General features: G+C 40.4%; 1 long non-coding RNA gene across 1 annotated transcript in view; it reads right to left on the bottom strand.

Annotated features, from left to right (window-relative positions):
* The window catches only part of LOC129479261 (uncharacterized), a 97,509-nt gene extending 88,293 nt beyond the window's left edge, over positions 1 to 9,216 (bottom strand). The window contains exon 1 of the long non-coding RNA XR_008656626.2: positions 9,023 to 9,216. This is a non-coding gene — a long non-coding RNA (uncharacterized lncRNA). The remainder of the gene's footprint in view (positions 1 to 9,022) is intronic.
* Positions 9,217 to 22,844: the final 13,628 nt, after the last annotated feature.

Here is a 22,844-nt window from a genome sequence, read left to right as displayed (position 1 = left end):
GTCAAGGTTTTTTAGAGGGACAGCACTAATAGGATATATATATATATATATATATATATATATATATATATATCCTATATATGAATGAGAGTTTATTAAGTAGTATTAACTCACACAGTCATAAGGTCTCACAATAGGCCTTCTGCAAGCTGAGGAGCAAGGAAATCAGTCTGGGTGCCAAAGCTGAAGAACTTGGAGTCCGATGTTCAAGGGCAGGAAGCATCCAGCACAGGAGAAAGATGTAGGCTGAGAGGCTAAGCCAGTGTAGCCTTTTCACATTTTTCTGCCTGCTTTATATTCACTGGCAACTGATTAGATGGTGCCCACCCAGCTTGAGAGTGGGTATGCCTTCCTCAGCCCACTGACTCAAATGTTAATCTCCTTTGGCAACACCCTCACAGACACACCTAAGGTCAATACTTTGCATCTTTCAATCCAATGAGGTTGACACTCAGTATTAACCATCACAAGCTCCCACTTATAAGTGGTATTTGGTTGCCTGTTCCTGCATTAGTTTGCTTAGCATAATGGCCTCCAGCTCCGTCTGTGTCATTGTAAAGGACATATCTCATTCCTTTTTATGACTGCATAGTATTCTATGGAGTATATGTACCACATGTTCTTCATCCGGTCTACTGTTGATGGATGTTAGAAAAGCTTTTCTTTCTATTTTTCTTCCACTACATTTTCCCTTTGCCCTTTGTCAATGAATGGGAGGTTATCTTTAGACTATCTTACTTAAGGGTCCATAGCCCAGTTGTGGTTCACATTGCTAGCAGATTTGCTTTTCAAAGCCATTCATATCTGAAGACTGGTTTACATCCATGAGATGCTGGACTATGGCACAGCCATTTAAAAAAGCAAAATGGATCTCACCAAAGCCTATTCAACCCTGTTGATTTACAGTATTCATGACAATGACAGAGATGCTCACATTTTCTAAGACAACTTGTGTATAAACAGAGCCTACATCACTGTCTTCATCTTCAGCTCTTACTCTATCTCTCTTTCCCTCTGTCTTTACCTCTCCCTCTCTCTGTTATGATTTACTGGGTGCATGTTGCCACAAACTCGTTTAAGAGAAAAATTTACTGGATTGACACAGCACTTCTTATGGAAGCTTCAAACATTCAGCAAACTTAATTAGGCTGTAGAAACCAAGACTGAAAGCCAAGGCAGTTAGCCACAGCCATTGAGTTCTGGAATCAGGGAAATCTCTCTTAGGTATTTAAGCACTTTGGTTTCATGAGGAGGGCTTAAAGACAAAGTGGGCTGTGTATTTCCACTTAGTCACTTTGCGGTGAGCTTGATCACTTTGATGTGGCAGGATATGGGGTCACTCAAAGTGAGTAACGAGATGTATTCAAACAACATAAGCTTAAATATATATCTGACCACAAAGTTTCCCCAGACCCCAAGGGCCAGTTTTCTCTTCTTTGTGGCCAAGTTGGCTTTGAGTTATTGTTACAAAATGCCTATTTTAAACAGTAAATAAGTGATCATACTAAACAGCTGCAGGGCACAGCCTAGAAAAAAAGATTGACAGAGCAGCTGTCAGCTCTGCCTTCTATCACTGTGCTGGTCTCAAATCCAATATGCCTGTTTAAATGGGACACATTAGCAGCTTTCTAGTGACTGATAAGATTGCCACACAGTAATTTAGAAACTGTGGTGCCTCTCTACTGGAGACAGATCAGATTTCAAGAGATGAAATTTATTAGGAATGGGGTGATAGCCTGGGCATTCCCTTAGTAGCAAATAGTTTACACTATTGAAAACACAGAAAAGGAACTGAGGATGTGCTAGAGTACTAGACAGTGCAGAATTTTATCATTCTACTTTTAGGGGGAGACGTTGCTGGACATTTGTTTCTAATGGTAAATTTACTGAGTCACCTAATATCAGATTATTTTTCTTTTGGAAAGTCACCAAAATGAAACCTTTTAATTATATGGATGTGATGCAACTTCCGCCCAATATTCTGAGAGAAGAGTGTAACTAGACTTTTATAGGTCGTGGTGGGAGCTTGAGACTGACTTAATAGGCAAATGGGGTGTCATAGCATCTCTTTTTGTACCCTTGGAATATGATGAAAAAGAAATGAAAATATGTACATGACAGCCATGGAAACTTGGGGCCAAAATTATCTTGGGAGAAACTTGTTCTGGTCCTGGCATGTATCTATTGCCAGAATGCTTCTTGTCCTAGCCTCACTGGTAAAAATGTGTGATTGTCCTATGCTGGTTAAAGCAAATTATTTTCAGTGCTTTCTGGTTATCACGATAAAGCAGAGGTTGGTAAACTGTACCCAGGGGCTGGCCGCCTGTTTTTTGTCTGGGTGTGTTCCAATAAAACTTTATTTATGGGCATGAAAATTTGAATTTTATCTAATTTTTGCATGTCATGAAACATTATTCTTCTTTTGATTTTTTCCAATCATTAAAAACATGTAAAACCAATCTTACCTCATGAGACAGGAGAAAAACAAGTTGTAGGCTGGATTTTGGCTAGAGAGTTTGCTCACCAAGAGAGACAGAAAAAGCAAACTTGCTCTGACCCACCTCTCCTTCCAGTTCCATGTATTCACCCTTCTTTTTTTATTACCAAAATTATCCTCATCATTTATTTTTATTGCTTTTGATGTGGTTTCCCATTACATAAATAACTCTATGTCCTCTTTTTTTTTAAGGGAGGAAACTTTCCATTCAAACTCCACTATTATTATTATGCACTAAAATCCCAAATATATTTGGGTCCATTTATGGATTCAATTCTATTCCATGGATCTTATTGGTTCTTCCTATACTAGGGCTAAACTTTAAAAAAGTCTAACAGTCAGTAGCACACTTAGGCTTATCTTTGTGCATACATCTCTGTGCCAGAATTTTCAGGAGGATTTCCATAAACCTGGAAGGCTGATTTAAAAGGCATCTTTACCTGTTTATAGATTCTCCCAGAATTGCCCTCTAGAAGGTGGCCACCCCTCTTTGTAAATAAACTTTTATTGGAACACAGCTCTACTCATTCAATCACATGCTGACTACAATTGCTTTGGCACTACAGTGTCAAAGTTGAGCAGTTGCAGTTGAGGTCATGTGGCTCCACAAGCCTGAAATATTTACAATCTAGTTCCTTAAAGAAAAGTTTGCTGACTGCTGGGAGAAAAGGGATTTCATTGTGTTAATAGTTGTATACCTTTTGCTAGGGAATGCATTGATTTTCTTCAGTAAGGAGAGCATATCTGAAACAGTAGCTGCAAGTAGATATTCTTCCCGATCAAGCAAACCATCTCCAGCATAAGCCAAACTGGTGAGTTAGGTGGGTATGTAGTGAGAACAGCATCCCTGCACGTTTCAGAGTTTTTGATGGTGACCTTTAACTCTGCGTTTCTCCTAGTGGTGGAGTATTTACCATTTTGGCAGAAAGAAAGAGTCCTAAGGATTTCCATTTAGTCCTTCGTGTCATAAACAGCCACTACTCCAGGACAGAAAGTCTTTGCAGGGATTTTACCAACTGATACGTGTATCTATCAAAAGTATGCCCTTACAGACTGTGGAAATAACCACAAAATGTATTTAAGGTCTTAATGAGCCTGCAGTTAAAACTCTACTTACTTTTCAACCACCATAAGCTGCAATCTGACAATGACATTCTTAGTTCCAAGAATTTGTATTGCTTTTATCCAGAAAATACTCAGAATGTTTGGGTATTTTCTTTTCCACCATCTATTTACTCTGATACATATCTTTCAGTCTCTTTGGAGAAGTCTAGGGGGAAGAATCATGGCACTATCTTATAGCAATCCTTCCTCAAGGGCTAACCTCCCTTTACTCAGCAGGCTCTGTGTCTGCACATGGATGGAGGATATGTATTAACCATGTTTTTATTTCCTGTATCTTATAATACTTTGATGTCTTAAAAATTTTGCTGGCTAGGAAAGACTGCCCTTCCCAGAGCTCGCCAGCCCTTAGAAATTGCCAAGGGTTCATCCCTTTGATATGCCTTTCATATGCAAATCAATAATCTGGGGAGTCTACACCCCCCAGTCATCCAGTCTATCTACCTTGAAATCCACACACAAAACCAATATCTCCACTGCCCTAAATCAGGACCAAGTTCCAGACAACTAGGCCCACCCATGCAGCCCAGAGCCTGCTGTTATTATTCAAACTGTTTCTCCTACCTCACATTTCCCAAGGAAACTCCAGTAAAAGCTTTGGCCTGGGCTCTCCCCCTTCTCCTGCTTTTGCCTCTTGACTAATCCCATTGCTTCCCCTGTGTCCTGAGAGGAATAGCATGCTCCCCTCTCTCAGGAAGTATTAATATAAGTAATAAAAATCTACTTTCAATGCCATTGGCCTCTCTGATGTCACCTTTATAAATTAAGACCTGGGCACAAAACAGGGCTGTGCTTCTATTCTAGTAACTCAAATCAGGCCTCTGTTAGCCAAGTTTACTGTTTTGACAGTAACACAAATTAAATAATATCTTAAGGGATGGTCCATCCATTTCCACCCTACAGCCCCATGACCAATTAACCATCAACGAAGATTCCTGTGGATCAGAAAATTCTGTTTCTGATGCCAGATTTGTTGTCTAGTGTAGTAACTGCATAACCACATTCTGCTTTCCACATTAAAAATAGAGAACCCATTTACACTTCAACATGTTGCACTAAATCCTCAGCCTATGGAGAGCAGACACATGAGACTTTACAAAAGTGTTGCTGCTTCTCTTACCAATCTATTTATTAATAGTATATAGTTAGTATATGCAGATTACACATGATAAATCCACTCCAACGTTCTCCTCTTCAAAGACTTTGGATTTCTTCCTCTGTAGAATACTAAGGGAATCCTAGCATCTTAACTTCACTTAATATGGGCACCATTTAATTCAAATATCAGACACCAAAGCAAGTAACTAATTGGAACCACTTCTTCATCACTTGAGCTAGCACATTCAACCCAGAATACTTGCTAAGAGCACCCATATTAATAAGTTAGCGCCAGCTACTCAGGAGGCCGAGGCAGGAGAATGGCATGAACCCGAGAGGCGGAGTTTGCAGTGAGCTGAGAGCGAGATTCCGTCTCAAAAATAAATAAATAAATAAATAAATAATTTAACTTTACTTAATATTGTATTGTTTCTTCCTTAATCTAGCTACCTTAGAATCTACTCCTACACAAATTTTCAGACTTCGAAGACCTATAATTTGGCAAAATCTTTCAGTGCCTTTCATAGACATTTCGTGATTTGCAGCTGTTTTGCAACTATGCATCATTAACTGCAAGAACTTTAGCCCCAACCAGGGCATATAAAAATTCTAGATTCCCTTGTGTCTTTGAAAGCCAGTTGCTTGCAACCATTCCTGGTATCAGCTTAAGCATCATTCAGCATTCTGATAAAAAAGCGACAGTGTTAACTCTGACTGATAACGGCTAGAAAAGAAAACTATTAAAAGACACTGCATGTCTCACAGAATTTTTTAAAAGGCTGGAGAACAAAGTTTAGGGATATATAATTAGAAACAATGCCTAAAATCATGTTGCAGAACTGCTGGTGAGGATGCCTCTGGCCACAGTCCCCAAGATTCGATGCTACATCGTCTCCCACACAGATCTCCAGCCTGGATCCTCGATGCCATCCTGAGCACCACAGCTGTTGCTGTTCCTGGAACTCTTCTCAAAACCATCATTCCCTTTGAGGAGGAGCCTCACAGCCTTAGCAAGTCTCCAATGGATGGCTCTCACTTGTAGATTCCAGATTATACTCCCATGAATTTGTTGCAGGTAAGCTTTAACTACTTAAAAAGAGTTTCTATTAAAGAAAGTGGTACCTACCTCTCTTCAAGGCTTGTAATGTGAGGGAACTTCTAAAAACAGAGGAAGAGAGCTCAGATGTTGGGTAGCCCAAAAAGCATAATACTTGTCCACTGCAGAGTGTTTCGTGTACATAGCCTAGCATCACTATGCATGTAATAGGCGCCTAATAAATGCTCGTGACGGAAGTCTACCCCATCCCATTGAAGACTGGGAGAATATAGTCCATTTATTTCTTTCTTTTCTACTTTTGGACAGTCACATTCATTTTTTTCCTTATGGAACTTGTGCTACAATTCATTTGTTCCTGACACAGAATGCTGATTGTTTAAATATGATTTTTAAAGTCTATTCAGAATGTTACAGTTGCAAGGAACTTGAGAGATTAGCAAGACCCACCTTCCATCCAGTGTTATCTTCTAAAGAATCCCTGATAGATGATTAAATGGTGTCTGTCAGAAGAGCTAATTTGACAAAAACATAAACTATATCCTAAAATGACCCAATCTATTTCCTAGATGCTTCCAATTATTACTTGGTTCTTCCTTATACTGAGTTGAAATGTAAATTGCTGTGACTTTCACTTATATGATAATTATGCCCTCTCAGGTAACAAAACAAGTTCCTCTTTTACAAATCATCACTTCAAATATAGGGAGAGAGTTCTGACTTCCCCTCCTCCAAATGTCTCCACTTCCTGTCACCCTTTCTCAGGTGATGAGATCCCAAACCTCAGTCTTGGCTTGTCGTCCTCTGTGGAATCCCACTAAACTGTCAATACTTCATAAATCGATTTTGACATATGCTTGACAGTAATACTAAACTGTAAAGTTTAGTATTACAGTTTAGTATAAAGCATACAATAATACTTTAGTACTGTAATACTAAACTGTAAAGTTTAGTATTGCTAAACTATCTAAAATATATTCATTTCTTGTTTTCAATCCTGAGTTCCTGTTGCACTAAGAGCACTGCATTTTGTGTGCTATGTTATAAGAAGAAACAAAGAACTCTTTCCTGGACACTGTCTTGCCTCTCCGGGGGCTTTGTGTTTGCTTGTTTTGTGTCTCACCATATGCTCCAGAAATGGTGGCTTCTTGAGGAAATCAAATTCCATATTTCTTTGCCTAAGGTGATCTCATAGCTTGAGAGCTAAATTAGAAACCTCACAAGGAACATTTGTAATGGCTTTTTGGTCAACATTGCAATAATAGGTGTTCAACACAAAAAAGGAAGTGAACAGAGAAAGAAAAAAATAGTTTTGTGTATGGAAAGCACTAGGAAAAAAGACCTTTTCTTTGTTTTTTTTTTATGTTTTATTTTTTAGTGATTATTGGTTTGCAAAGTTAGAGTGACAAGATGAAATTTTAACATCTGCTAATTTGCTGAAGTGGGGGAAAATATGAGCAGCAATTGGAAGAGAAGAGGATAAATTTGCTTATTATAGCGACGTTTGTACAATTTTATAGTGTATTTCAATGAATCCACAGTTAGAAAAGATCTGATTCCTCTTAAAGATAAATGTGTCTTGAATAAACAAATCTCTTAAGGGATCAGAAGTGAATTGCTGACTTAAATATGACATGGAAAGTCTATCTCCAATGATTGTTTAGCTTCTGGGTAAGGAGTCATTTGTGTTTAATTTATAATCATTGATATTTCTCAAAAATTTATTTACAGTGATTGAAAACTAGTCTCTAAAATTCCTGAGTAAATATGCAAAATTTTACCTCTGCTTCTAAAATAAATAGCAAACATCTAGTTTTACCATGCACTAAATTTTGTTTTAAGTGTGTCTCTACATTAACTCATTTAACCTGAGACACAGAGAAGTAAACTAACTTGCCCAAAGTCACAGAGCTAGAAACTGGTGGAGTTGGAATTTGAACCCCAGCTGGCTGATTCCAGAATTCATCCTTAACCATTAGCTATCATGTCACTTGTGGAAGACCAAATCTTGGTATATTTTACTCAGTTATAAAGGAGAATTGCGCTAGTGATCAACTTTTTTAATCCCTGAGAAAACTGACTTGAAGTATGTCTTCTTAACAATAAGGTGGAGTTTTTGACAGTGCGGCATGAATTATGTGCATCATTTTCCTTTGCCACACCAAATGTCGAGGAGAGCAAAGTAATGTTACAGCTTACGCTGGGTTCAGGCTCTCTTAGGGCCGAGAACTCGTGTTCACAATTTTCAGGTTGACAACTAATGACTTCCAGTTTTTCAGACCTGAGACATACGTCACTCCAGAGCTTCTCATTTAGCCGTAAAAATTGATAGTAGTTGGTTCATGTTGTAAGTTAAATAACGATTTATCAATTCATATAACTAATTAAAGGTGTCTTTCAGAGATAAAGCCACATATATGTGTCCTAATTTGTCCCAAAAGCCAGACCAAAAGGGCACCATACTGCCACCGTAAAATGTATTTTATCTTCCTGCCGGTACTGCAATATACATCCCAGCTCTAGTGAGAAAGCCTAGAAGGCGATGTGCACTGTTCCCCATCATAAACACCAAAAAGATCCATGGAAAAAGAGCAGTAGGAGTCAAATTCAGTCTGAAAAGAGAATGGATGACATAAATTCTGAGCTTTTGAAGAGTTACTTATAGACTTTTCTTTGTCCATAAGAACTATTTTTACCCGCCTAGGGCAAGAAGACACAAAGAAAGACTACAGCCTCAAGTTTAAACCAACAAAATCACTTGCCTTAGCATCTTTGTTGGGACTCAGAGAATGGACCAAAGAAACAGAGATTCCCAGTGTGTGCTACAAGCATGTCAGTGCATAACATTAGCTTGTTCCAGTGCTAGCTGACTAATTTAGGAAAATTCATGCCATGTCTCTGCTCCTGGTCCTCTTACCTCACTGATTTACTAAGGTCACATTGCTCATCTTTGCTGTGTCCCCAATTTCTTCTTTTTATCGTGCAAGAAACTAAAAGTATCTCCTTTTACTGGCTCAGAATGTTACAAGGAATTGGATGATACTTGAACTCAACCTTCTCTTTCTCTATTGTATTTTGATTTAGATAAGTGGCAAAAGACTGATTTTAAGTAATTTTGAGAGCTCCTTCCTGAGGCCCCTCCTCCAATCTCTGACATATGCATAATAGCTCCATGTCTTAGTCCATTCAGGGCTGCCACACAAAATATCTTGGCCTAGGTAATTTATAAACAACAGAAGTTTATTGCTCACAGTTCTGGAGGCTAGGCAGTCCAAGGTTCCAGCAGATTCCATGTCTGGTGAGAGCCCATTCCTGATAGACAGTGACTTCTATGTGTTCTCACATGGCAGAAGGGACAAACAAGTTCTCTCAAGCCTCTTCTACCTTTTTCTAAAAAAAAAAAAAAAAAAAAAAAAAAAAAAAAAAAAAAAAAAAAAAAAAAAAAGAGTCTCACTCTGTCACCCAGGCTGGAATGCAGTGATGTGATCTTGGCTCACTGCAACCTCCACCTCGTGGAGGAGGATTCTCCTGCCTCAGCCTCCCAAGTAGCTAGGATTACAGGCATGTGACACCATGCCCAGCTAATTTTTGTATTTTTTGTGGAGATGGGGTTTCACCATGTTGGCCAGGCTGGTGTCAAACTCCTGACCTCAGGTGATCCACCCGCCTTGGCCTCCCAAAGTGCTGGGATTACAGGTATGCACCACCACACCCGGGCTCAAGCTTCTTTTATATGACACTAATCCCATAGTGACTTAAGGGGTATAAGGGTGAACTAATAACTTCCCGAAAGCCCCCTCTCTTAATACCATCACCTAGGTGGTTAGGTTTCAACAAATAAATTTTGGAGGGACACAAACATTCAAACCATACAACTTCATTAGATTTTTACAAATTACTGTTTCTTACTTCTGATTAATGCTGTTGACTTACACATTTATTCTGTCAATGCACCCTTCAGTCAATGCCAGGATAGCTGACAATCTTATATTAATTTACAAAGTTTTCCTATTAAAGTATTAGAAGTGAAGGCTGACATGTGATAATCTAATTAAAAACAAGGTATGTTCATATAGACAATGTAGGTAGATAGGTAAACCAAAAAGAAAGCTGTAAGTCACTATCTAAAATCCTCCAATATATTTTTGGCATTAGAGGAGAAACTTAATTAACTTTGCCTTCAAGAAGTTTAATTTCTGTCAGCCCCTGGTGAGTTCAGAATTGCTTGGGGAAAGAGACTGATAAAGCGTTTTCAGAATAAATAAAGGAAGAAATCTTTATTGAAAATTCTCAACAGAATTGACTGACTACAAAACAAGGGATCAAAAAGCTTTAAGGAGGTGCTTGCTTTCGCAGCACGGATATTAAAAAGCTTGAAGGAGAAGAAATGTCAGCTTGGAAACTGATGATTCACCTTACCAATCTGAAGACATTTTGACTATTTGCCTGCTAAGGCACAATACTATGCTAAACCATTTACCTGTGGGTGATGAAGAAGAAGACAATCAGCCACTCTTTACTATGAAACTTAGTATAACCTCATTGAGGCCAAGAGCGGAGAAAGGTCAGTTTATAGAGTGTTTTCCAGACCTTCCTCACTACCCATCATGCTTTAGACGGCACATTCAAACCAGCTTCGCATCCAGACATGACCACTGACCCTCGTAGAGAGCATGCTCTGTTCCAACGGGAAGTTTACTCATCAGTAACAAAAGCACGCGAATATCTTCATTGCAGGGTTGCTCTGGCTACTAAATAGAATCTGTAAAATGCTTATCACAGTAGCTGTAGGTGTGAAAGGAATGATTGTTGCTGCTATTGTCATCATTAATATTTTTAGTAAAGGATGTGAAAATAAAACACCTAAGCCAATCGTTCCGAGTGGAACTACATTCTGGAATATTGGAAGACAAGTAAATCGAGATTGAAACAAGTACAATCTATCTGCCACCATCTGTGCACCAATGGGTAGCTCACACACGACTGTTAAAGGAGGGAATGCTATCCATGTGAGGAGCCAGTTCTGTTGGCTCGTAGGTGAGTTTTTCCCAGGCAAAGGGAACAGAACAGAAAGAACCTCCAGCAGCAAAGAAAAGAGCCCTTAGCTTGGCTACTGTGTACACAGGAGCCCTTTTAGTTCAATTTTAAGAAAATTTATTAATAAAATCAGTGGCTACAGCCAGCCAACCCCACCTCCCACTGCCACCACCACTACCACCACTACCAGCCTTGCAGCACTCTCTGCTTTGACAGTCTGCACCTGCTCTTCCATCTGCATGGCCTCAGTGTCCACAGACCAGCATCTCTACTCTATTGATTTTATGCGTTTTGGTATCCCCTGAGGCCATCTGCAGTCACCTCTCTGCCTCAGTTCTCTCCCCAGGTACCAATTATTTTTTTATAAGGGCTGTAGTTACAAAAGTTTCAGAGGTTTTGAGTGGCCTGCACCTAATCCTAATTTTTCCATAAGCCCTGTTATGTTTGATGCACAGTTTAGCAAAATGCTCTTTTTTCAGAAATGCATGTAGTGTTTTAATAGCAGAAGTGCCTACAGCTGTTTTCCAGCTAAGGGATTTTCATTACATGAATAGCACATCATCTGCAAGAGAAGGCTGAGTGCTAAACATTTATTTCTAAACAAAGCAGTTGTCTATAAATACCATATATCAGGTTCCTACTGAGACCAAAGCTCGTGCTACTGCTAGAGAGAATCGGAGTGTGAGTTTCATCTCCCCTAAGACTTTACAAGCTGCCAACGCAGGAATGTGGAATATTTGTCCTAAAAAACTGGGCAATATCATGCATTTTATGTTCAGTGACAGCTGAGAGATGTGAGTGATCAGTGCTTCTGGCATTTAAAGGAGGAAAGCGGGTGTTCTTATGGTTCCATGGCCAGGAATATCTTTAGAATAAAAATGCAACTTTAACTGGATCATCATTCATTCAACCAAACTATTTATTGAGCATCTACTATGCACTAGGCTCTGCACTGGGTTCTGGGGATACAGGGATGAAAAACTCAAATATTGGTCCTTATAGAGATAGCAGGGAAGGCAAACCTTAAATAAATAATTGCAATAATTTTGAAATTACTATTTTGCTACAGGCTACACATTTAAAAAAATCTCCAAGACCAGGAGAATTTTGTTAGAGGGATGGAGAGGAGGTTTCCTAGCATAGGAATTTAGTTAAGCAGTTTTTCTTGAACTTCAATTATCATAACCACATGGACTTTCTGAAGCTTTCTTCAGACTTTTCAGTAATGCAATAGCCAGGGGAGCCATTAATTACTTCTAAGATGGCCACCATGGCACCACAATATTCTACATCAATTCATACTGTGTGCCACTTCCAGATTCTTTCATGAAGATTCCTCCTTGCCAGTGAGAGCCTAAACTATAGCCTTCCTTCTTCTCATCATATTTTACACATTAATACCTAACTGCGCTGAAACCCAATCGATACTTCTGTTCTGAGTTGTTACACAGACGTGCCTCCTCACTCCAGAAAGCAAAAACATTGCCTGGCACCTGGGCTTGCATACTCAGATCCTGAGAAGTCAGGGGGAAATATCATCCACTCAGCCAGCTTTGTGTGTGGAAATTACTTAGGATAAAGCCCCAGATATATCAGCTACAGGAACCCAAAGATTCACTCAGGGGAGAATGGGAGAATGGGATGGAATGATGAGTTGAAGTGTTAGTTGGAGTTTGTACTTGCAGTGACCATTCATTCCCTCTCCAACTCCCACCTCCATTTCCATGCAGGTAGCTGAGGTTTTGTGCTTCCTGTGTGGAGAGAAATTTGTATTGCCAGATAGAAAAAAAAGAAGCTTCCTGAAGATAGACTCTCCTCCTCTCTTTTATGAAATCTTGAGTCCTTGAGGAGAGTGACATAGGCAGTTCAGAGGGGATAGTGGCAGGCATTCCAAAGGGAATGGTGAAGAAGTTAATGCCTTTGCTGGAAAAGAGGGACAGCAGAGGGGAAATGCTATGGCCTGAGTTTGCTAAAGCAGTGGAGGGTTGCTGGGGCTCCACCCACAGCTGGCTCCTTCACATGCCTGGAGAGGCAGTTGAGGGCAGGGATACATCCAAGAAGTCCAGTCCTTAAATACAATTTGTCCTGCCCCCAAACATACCTCAGAATTTCAGAGACCCTGGAACCTCAACCTGCACTGAAGTATCAGAGAAAGACACCCCAAGCAACAGTTTATGAAGGATCTACCGCTTCTCAATAAGGACTTTTGCATGATTCTGAAGAAGGGTGAAAAAAGAATGCTAAGAAAGCCTGAGATTAAATTTTGCACCAGCCCCGTAGAATGGGGCTTGAAGCTAGATGTGATTTGATATCAGGTAAACCAAGTTTTACAACAGGCTTTCCACGCACACCTGTCTTTGTGGCCTGAGATTCATACCCACTGCACTTAATCTTTTTTTTTCCACGCTTTACTTTGTACAGCTAAATAATTAATTGCCTAGATAACCTATCAATATTCCTTTAATTGTTAAACATGTGTTAATAATTCAAAAATCTACTGGTGACCTCCCAACACTCATGTGATTTTTGCAGGCCTCAGAGCTCTTTGAAGAAAGTCTGTCACTCTTGACTCTAGCATTGACTAAAAGCTTTCTGGTTTTGTCCTCTCTCTAGAAGGCATCCTGCTTGCCAGCAAGGTCTTGGGGTTAAATGGAAGACAGAGTTCAAGGATTTTGAAGCTCTGATTCAATTATGGTAAATGAGTATAAGAGAATCAGATATGTCACTGTTGAGTGCATCCTCCCAGACCTTAGGGACATCTTTCTTCTTTATTTTTTTTTAAACTAGAGAACCCTGTCATTGGAAGAACCTCACCCTCGGGATTTTGAGTTGCACTAAATTTTTTTACCCAATTTAGCCCCCATTTCAAGCAGAAACAAGAATAAATGAGTAATGTGGTCAAATATAGGCTGCGGTGGATTAACTATCTGTTTTCTTCTTCCATCTTTTCCCCAAGCTATACTCTGTTCTTGAGGCAGTTATGGTGTCATGGTAGTTAAGGGTGGAAGTAGAGGAGCACTTCTTCCTGCTGTGAGTTCTTACTACATTTACCAACACTGGGGATTCTGGGGTGCAACTCTACCAACTTCAGTAGAGATTCTTCTGATAGAAGTCATTCTGGCTACTAGGCCTTTGCCATCATATGCATAGAATATACCATTTTTAAAATGTAAAGGACCTTGAAAGATAACAAAGGAAAACCCCTCCTTATAAATAAAGAAATTAAGAACAAGAATTGTGTCCAATTAGGATGGTTAAGGAGAAAACTGGAGCATGAGCCCAAGTCTCAATCTAGGGCTCTCTCCATATCATCATCTCTTCAAATCTTCACAAATAATTACACTTTATTTCTACCCCATGTCCTGAATCTCAGAGCTTTGCTTTTTTTTTTTTTTTTTTTTTTTTTTTTGCTTGCATCTAATTTTCTCTGTGGCATTTTGGGAGCCCTCCAGTCACTGTGCATCAGCAGGAAGATTATTTTAAGCTGAAAAATTTCGGTATTCTACAAGCTCTGAATATCATTAATTTCCATATGTTCTTAGGGTTATTAAATGTTTCTCATGTGTTTTTATCCCTGATATCATTTCCTTCTTGTGTTGCCTGTTTACTGGGACAGTATCGCCTATCCAGGTAAAATTTTCCATTGCTTTAGTGCTCTTCCAGTCTTAAATGATATTTGACATTTGACATCTGGGTTCTATGCCTGCTGCATGGATGGCTCTGAGCCAGACTCGATTTGCTGCTTTCATCAAACTGTTTGTCAGCCTTTGAAGTTGGGATATACAGTATTACTCATGTATGATGTCATTGCACTAGGCAGGATTTTAGAAATAAAATGCCCTAAATATTAATGATGAGGAGCACTTTTGTCAAACACTGAAGATTACCGAAATTAATTGTGGCACTGAGTGCTGAAATGAGATGCCTAGTTCTCTGAGGGGCTCTCCAAAAGCTTGAGTCTCATCGCCTGAGCAACTACAGCACCAGAGCTCAGCCTTAGCATACATCTCAAAAGACCTCTGAAACCAGAGGCCCATGCATTTAACTGAATGCAAAAGATGTTCAGTAGGCCCGGAATCTTCCCTGAAAATAATCCAAGATTTCTGGGGACAGAACTAAGCACTAAAGGGTCTACCAGTTTCTATTCGAAGCACCTCTGAGGGTGTGCCAAGAGAAACATTTTAAGAATTCCTAATGCAGGCTGAACCCTGGAACCACAGAGCTATGGAAGCTTGGCAACACATCCTTGAGGGAAAAGCACATGGTGAACGCTTTAAGAGCCTGGGGTATAAACCCCTTTGGCCAAAGACAGGGTAGCCAGTGATCACACGTCCTGCCAAAAAGCTCATGTCTGTGTTTCTGACACGGATAAGATGGTATTCAGATAAAGAAAAACTCAAAAGCTAAAAAGTACTTTATTTCTTTTATACAAAGCCGCCAACTTCTTTTCACACTGTGAGAAACAGACACAGGAAGAATATTTTTACAAATATCATTAAATGTGTTCATTAGTTACCCTTTGCCTGTATACAGGATTTATGTAATAAGTTTCAATTAACAGTTAGTGAGCTAAGAAGAAATCTCACCTATGGATGAACAAGTACATTTCCTTTTGTCAGGTAACCAAAATTAAGTCCCTCATTATGTTTTTAAATTTTGATTGCCTAGGAACCCACTACTAAAATTAGTGTGAAACTATATTAGCTATCATTAGCCTAGGCTTATCACTTCATACATTACATGAGCTTTAACTTTTTATCCCATAAGTAGTCTAATTAGTTATGTTTCTTTTATTTTAAGCCATTTCAAAGATGCCTTAGAAATAGGTAGGAACTAAGTCATAAATACATTTTTAAAAAACAAATAATGACAAACACATTGACCCTGCATTATTTCCCAACTCTGTTGTTTATGCAGATCATAATCAGCTGCCATATACCTGATCCCATGTAGTAAGTCAACCTAATGGTCTAGCTGGTTGGTTGCTGTAGGAATCCTGCCCAGACACAAGAGAAATGAGTGAGAAGGAAGCGAGAGAAATACACACACTCCCACCCGAGCCCACGTCGTTGTTTAAGCAGAAAGGCAACAGCCAGGGTTGGACAAGAGCCACCTCATCTGCATAGAAGGACTGCAGATTCACCAATTTTAGAAACATTTAAAGAGCTGAGGTTGACGGAGTCTGGGTGTATCACACTGCCCACAACATGGAATGTGTCCAACAGAGTGATGTTCACAGATGCAAAAAGGAAAGATATTTTCCTCTTCAGTTGCATTCTTTTCACAGACATATTTTCTTCTTGAAATGATCTAAAAAGTTTAGAGCCCTGCTTCCTTCCTTCCTTCTTTTCTTTTTTTCTTTCCTTCCTTCCCTTCACCCGCTCTCCCTTTCTTAAGATAGAGCCAGATATCAGTGAGATGCAGCAGTGAGTGGTCTTCATGAGAGCCCAGCAGTTGTTCAGGATTCCAGACAGGCTGGAGAGTTCATTACCCCAGAGTCAGGCCAGCATTGGTGTTCAATAAGGGTGTGTGGAAATCAGTTGAGTGGGTCTTTTCCAGTAATAGAGATTATTGAACCCAAGTAGCAATAACATCCACAAAACAATCTACAATGTACCCATTCATTTGAAAACATCAGCCAAATGAGGAGAAAAGTCAACAGCAAACCTTCCATAGCTAGACCATTCAGATGTGAGTGTCCTGTAAATGTTCACTTAACAAACATAGCCTTTGATTAGAAGGGTGAAGATCAAATACAGCATTAAACTCAGTCAATAGAGATCTCTTTTTCTGGTGTGGATCAAGTGCATTGTCTCATTTGAATTCAGATTTGAGTATATTGCTATATTGTGTGTGCAATATAAGGTAGCCTGGGGAGATGCAAAGAGCAATTGCATCCCTCATGCTGAAAGTGTGAAATGCAGTGACAGTCTTTATTAACCTGGGGAAGGTGTTTAAGTCCCTTGAAAGAAACCCTTTAAATGGTTCTATCATGCTTTAAATAAGTTGGCTCTGATCTCCCCGGCTTGTGCTCTGTACGGTCTGGGACACAGATGACATTACTTTTTAGGAAGAGGACTGCCTCCAGTGTTATTCTCCCAAGCTACAAATGTGATTTAAAACCTCTCAACCAGCACTTTATCTGTGGCAAGATGCATCGCCTATCCCCTGAGAAGTCATGAGTGCAGTCTCCCTTTAAGGGCACTTAAAGTGGACTGAAATTGAATAATCTCTGCAATTTACTATGGCTATTTCCCTCTGGTATAGAATAAAGTTGGAGATGCAGAGAGCTCAGAGAATCAGAGCAAGCCAAAGGATTTGGGGTTTGGAGAAGAGCCCACCATCATTTCCACTCCTTATAACCACCCACCTTACAGCCACAAATGAAAGAAAAGTATCTGTGCCCACAGATAATTTGAATGATTTCTCTGAATGTGACTCACTTAGATGAAACATATGGAAACTCACTTTGACAAAAATGAATGGGGCGGGGGGGGAGGCGGAGGAGCAGGAAGAAAGAAAATAATCCATTTGACTACATTACATCAAAAGCAGGGTTTTCTCAGGATGCTTCCTCAACATTACTTATATACTCAATGAATTATTCCACATTTATAAAAACAGCTTATGCTCCATTATGAAGACTAAAAATTGTTATGCTTCTTTTCACTTAGATTCAAAGGAGACAGAAGAAAACATGTAGACCTAACATATGATTAGGTTCTAGAATTTGAAGTACTGAATGTTTCCACTGTGTTGGCTACTCAAATCAAATTAATAAGGATCTGCCAAATCTCCACTCCCCTTGGTGTAGTGTAGATTGTCCCTGTGTTACAGAGCTATGCTCCATACAGACTTTATCACTTAACCCACTGGCTTGACTAGGAAAGTTGTATCAAAGTTATAAATTTGTCATGATTATAACTACTGGCCCAAATGTTGTGGCATGGAAGAAGTTATTCTTATCCTCAATATGACACCATCAAATGCATGTGAGAAAGTGGTTATTTATACCCAGTACTGTGCAGGATTCTGTGCCAATTAAATTACACAAGTCTAATCCACCCTTATTTTGAGAAGCATACGGTTGATGGCGAACACTGATAAAGTTACACATTTGAGTTAGAAGCATTCCGTCAAAGAAGGGCTCATGCGTGTTAGAGGCAGAATGTGTAGCAAATGTGGTCAGTGCCCCTCTCATCATCTCTTTCTACTTTGGATGACTTCCACTAGGATTACCTGCATCTCTGGGCTTGAGAGCTTTTCCAAAGCCATAGAAGGCCATTCTGTCCACATGTGCAGCCCAGGGGTGCTGGGAATCCACACACCTGGGGAGCAGCCCTCACCCAATGGCCTGTAGGAGTTAGGATATAAACACTCCAGCTCCTTCATCTCTTGAGTAGAATAGTTCTGAGGAATGTGCTTTCCACTACTTCCCAGTTTACCCCTGGGCTTAAGCTCCAGCCACTCACTGCGGTACCTGGTTTACTAATTCACCTGTATTGACTCCCTTCCCATCCCTGCCAATGTTCCCCAAACCTCCCAAAGAAACTCCTTGCACATGAATCTTTGTGTCAGGGTCAGCTTCTGAAGACACCCAAATTAGGTGTCTTGTCTAAAATAATGGCTAACACAGATAGCATATTTTATGTGAACCATTCTGAATGCCTTACACATATTAACTCATCTACTGATCATTCAGGCTCTGCAACAATTCTAGAAATTAGGACAGGGCAAATCATCCTCTAGATGTGATTAGGAAATACACCACTGGGGACCCATGTCCAGACAAAATAAAGAGAGGAAGAAAATAAAGAGAGGAAGACAGTCATCTCTTCTAGGACCAGTCTTGGGAGGACTCATAGATAGGCTCATGGGGCTGGCACTGTCGCTCATTGATCTCAAAGCAATTGTTCCTTCTTCTATAATCAATGGAAACCCATTTGGTTTGGCTGCAACATATTGAGGGTAGCTAAGCCCCTCCTGCAGGCCCTGGGATGAATCAAGTACATGCGAGTCAAGCATAACCATCCCATTCCCATTTGCTGATAATCATTAGGAGTGGGCATGTGACTGGGTACCAGCCCATGAGACATAAGCGGAGGAGCTGAGGAGCTCTTTTTCTCATGGATAAACAAAGACAGCTGGAAAAGTAAAGGGCATCTTTTCTGGCCTCCCCCTTCCTGCCTGCCTGGGGCATCACTGAGTGATGTTTGGCGCTGCTGTAGTCATTACCATGAAGGAAAGTTCATTGAGTTTCTCAAGCAACCCTGATCCCTCCTTCTCCAGACCTCATTTCATATGAGATAAACATTAGTCAAGGTTTCTGTTACCTGCACTCAATTTATTCTCATTGATAAAGATGGGATTCTTGAAGCCAGCTGAATGAGGAGGGATGGTGTGCAGGGGACAGGGCTCAAATGTGGCAGTGGAAAGAGAAAGTTCCGTAATATATTTTCTTCTATACTTTTCCTTCAGAATGTCCATCACAGTGCTGACCATAAATTTACTTGTGTTCTTCTGGTTAAATTTATATCCCTGCCGATGTGTAAGCTCCATGAGGACAGCGATGAAAGCTTTTGGCTGGACATGACATTTTTTTCTCACTACCTCCCATGATGCCAGATACATGCTTATTAAATAAATGAACAAATGCACTAGAGAACAGCTGAGAGGGTGCTCCTCAAGACATGGCCTCAGATGGAAGGTGGGTGACTTGAGCCCTGCTGAAGAAGTGCTGAGAAGAATTAAGGAATGCTCTTAGCTGTAGATTACAGAGTGATGGGGAAATGGGGAGAGGTTAACGAGACCTCCAGAAATGGCTGAGAAGGAGACTGCAGGTGGGCTCTAGTCAGACTACAGGATTCCTTGGAGATAAGACCCAAAGGAAGAAAATGGCAGTGGGTGTGGGGGTGGGAAAGTGAGGGAAGGAGGAAGTGGACACCTGGCCAACTGCACCCTTTGAAGACAATGGTCATGCCGAGCCTTCTGACTTGGATAATGGAGAGGATACTGATGTCTTTGAAACAGAAATGGTGGACAAAATAAGAGATGGAGAGAAAAAACAAATCAATAAGTACATGAAAATAGAAGAGTGGTAGCCTGAAAAAGTCAAGAACTCTTAGCTATACTTTATCAAACTTATGAGCATTTAGCCTGTTCTTTAAAAAAACAAAGCCCTGGCCCACCACCTGAAATGCCTTCATGGCCTACTGCCTTTCCTTCAAAACCCCAACATCCTCCTGTTCCAGCTTCCAACAGTTTCTGCCTTCTGAAACCTGGAAATTTCCTTACAAGAGTAATGGCTAACACAGATAGCATATTTTATGTGAACCATTCTGAATGCCTTACACATATTAACTCATCTACTGATCATTCAGGCTCTGCAACAATTCTAGAAAGTAGGTTACTATACTATACCCATTTGAAGCCCAGAGAGATTGAGTAACTTACCCAAGCTCACACAGGTGCTAAGTGGTGGAACTAGGAAACTAGGATTTCAAATGTTCCAGAGTATGTGCCCTTAATCACTATGCTGTCTATCATTATCTGCATAACATAAGTTACCACTGTGTTGAGATTTTCTTGTAGTCTTTTTCTGGAGTCACTACTTGTTTCCCAGAGGATAAGGTTTTGAAGATTAGATGGGATTATATTTCAAGTGGTTATCATTTTTACAATTCACCTAAAACTTTTAAAATTAAAAACTCTGGAGTTAATATTCCATTTTCTCCTAAACATATAGGTTCTCTTCCCTATAAACCCACTCTGTGCAGTGCCAAACTGCTCAGCACAGTTTCGGGCTTTAGGGCTGCTCTCGCCCCGGCCTGAACTGCTCCACAACCGGGTTTTCTGGGCACAGGCTCTTTTGGCACCTCCCTCACCTCCTTTGAGTCTCAGCTCAGCTGTTACCTCACCAGTAACAATCTCCTTTGAAATGGCAGCTCCCTTGTTCTCACCGCCTCCTCTCAAGGAGAAAATGGACAGGGAGGAATGGGATTCAGCCCATGAAGCAAAAAAGTTATTACCATCATTATAATTGGTGCATTAAAGTTTATGATGTGCTCCAGAGTGGCCACATATTAAGAGCTGATACTACAGGTTCACGCACCATCAGAGAGGCTGGCTGGGTCATTGCAAGGTCAGGAAGCCCATTCCCTGCCACTTTCAAGCACAACCTACACAGAGTTATTGTGTCCTTATTTTAAAGTCCCTTTGGTCACCCACCTTCAATAATCCAGCAGTTAAGGAGTCATTCTTTTGGCTGGAGTGTTTCTGCTTTCCTCTTGTTTGAGGAAATAGAGAAGACTTGAGATGTATGTCTTAGTTGTCATGCTTTAAAACTACTGCCAAATTACCCCTTTCCCCTCAAGAGGAAGAATAGCCCTCAGCCAATATATCTGTCTCCTGACATCTCTACTTGGATGACAGAGAGCATCTCAAATTCCACATGACTGTGGTAGACATATTCTAGTCCTAAAAGCTATTCACATGTCCCTTCTCCTTTGCTGTCCTCCACCTGTAGAGGGAAGAAAGCTAAAAAAACTATATTTCCAAGCCCCCATTTAGCCAGGGGTGGCCATAAAACTTAGCTCAGGTATATATAACATAGGCAAAGTTCCTGAGGAAAGGTCTCTTCTTAAAAAAGAAAAATTTAACAAACATAAAGTCTTCACCCCTTGGCCCTCCCTCCAATTTTGGAGTGCAGGTGCTAGGCACACAGCAACCATCTTGAACCAAAAGGAAATGAGCAAAAAGGTGAAGGTCCACACATGAAGGTAGGTAGACCAGTAGGCTGAAAAGAGCCTGCAGCATCCCTGAATTGTTAAGTTACTCTGCAAGGCCTAGATTGCATAGCCCTGGACTTCCTGTGTTGTGAATCACAGACACCCATAACTGTTTCAGCCACTCCAGTAGGTCTTTCTGTTCTTTGCAGCTGACCACTAATATACAGACAAAGAATGAACTCATGAAACCTCCTCTCACCTGCACTCTTTCAGTGCTCCTATCTTAGTAAATGACATCTCCGTTCTGCCAAGCATACAGGCCAGAATCTGGGAATCATCCTTGACACTGTCCCCTCCTTCACTTCCACATCCGACTCGTCACTGCCTAAATGTCTCTCTACTAGTTGTCATCTTAACTCCTTACTGCAGACACATCACTGTTCCTCATCAGGGGGATTAAGACAGCCTCCTTGCTTGTCTTGCTAACCAGGCGAGGTCCTCACTGTAGCTGGCTTCCTTTTAAAATCTAACCATTATAACTCCCCCGCAGACACACACACACACACACACACACACACACACACACACACACAGACATTCCTGCTTAAAAGCCTTCTGTGGCTGTCCATATGCTCTGTGATCATGATCTAAATATTTAACATGGCCTAAAAGGCCCATGGGGCCCATCCCCAGCCCCTCTTCAGCCTTAGTTTGCCCTAGCTTTCCTTTGAGTTTCAGCTGCCCCCACCTTCACTTCTGAGAAAGCACCTTACTTCTTCCCTCCATGAGGTCTTTGCATAGACTCCTCCCTCTGGCTGGAAAGCTCTTACTTATCCCTACCATTTGCTGGCTGACTCCTGGTCAGTTCTTCATTCAGAAGACAGCCCTGGCACCTCGGCCTCAGAGAACTTTTCCATGACTCAGCTCAGGAGTACAGGATCCTTTGTTTAACATTGCCCCAGAAATGCCTTCCCTCTTTTGGAATTTCTGGTTGTAATTACGCATCCTTAATGGGATTATTTGTTTAATGGTAAATTGTTGACAGCAGAATTTCTGTCTGATTTTTTTTGTTTTGTTTTTGCATGGCATCCACCATGCTTAATGTGATGCCAGCACTTAGTAGGTGCTCAACAAATATTTGTTAAACAAAGATTGAATGGAAGAAAGGCAACTGGCCCATTCAACCAATGTTTAACTAATTGATGATTAACATTATATTCTTTAAACAAAAATGAAACTAAATAACAATATGATCAAGATAATACAGACAAGATACTAAGCTTTACTGAGCCATGAATTTGTCTTTTTT

The sequence above is a fragment of the Symphalangus syndactylus genome, chromosome 3, assembly GCF_028878055.3.
Source record: "Symphalangus syndactylus isolate Jambi chromosome 3, NHGRI_mSymSyn1-v2.1_pri, whole genome shotgun sequence".
Classification (NCBI taxonomy): Eukaryota; Metazoa; Chordata; class Mammalia; order Primates; family Hylobatidae; genus Symphalangus; species Symphalangus syndactylus.
Note: the sequence above shows the minus strand (reverse complement) of the source record. Positions and strands in the feature narration are given on the sequence as shown.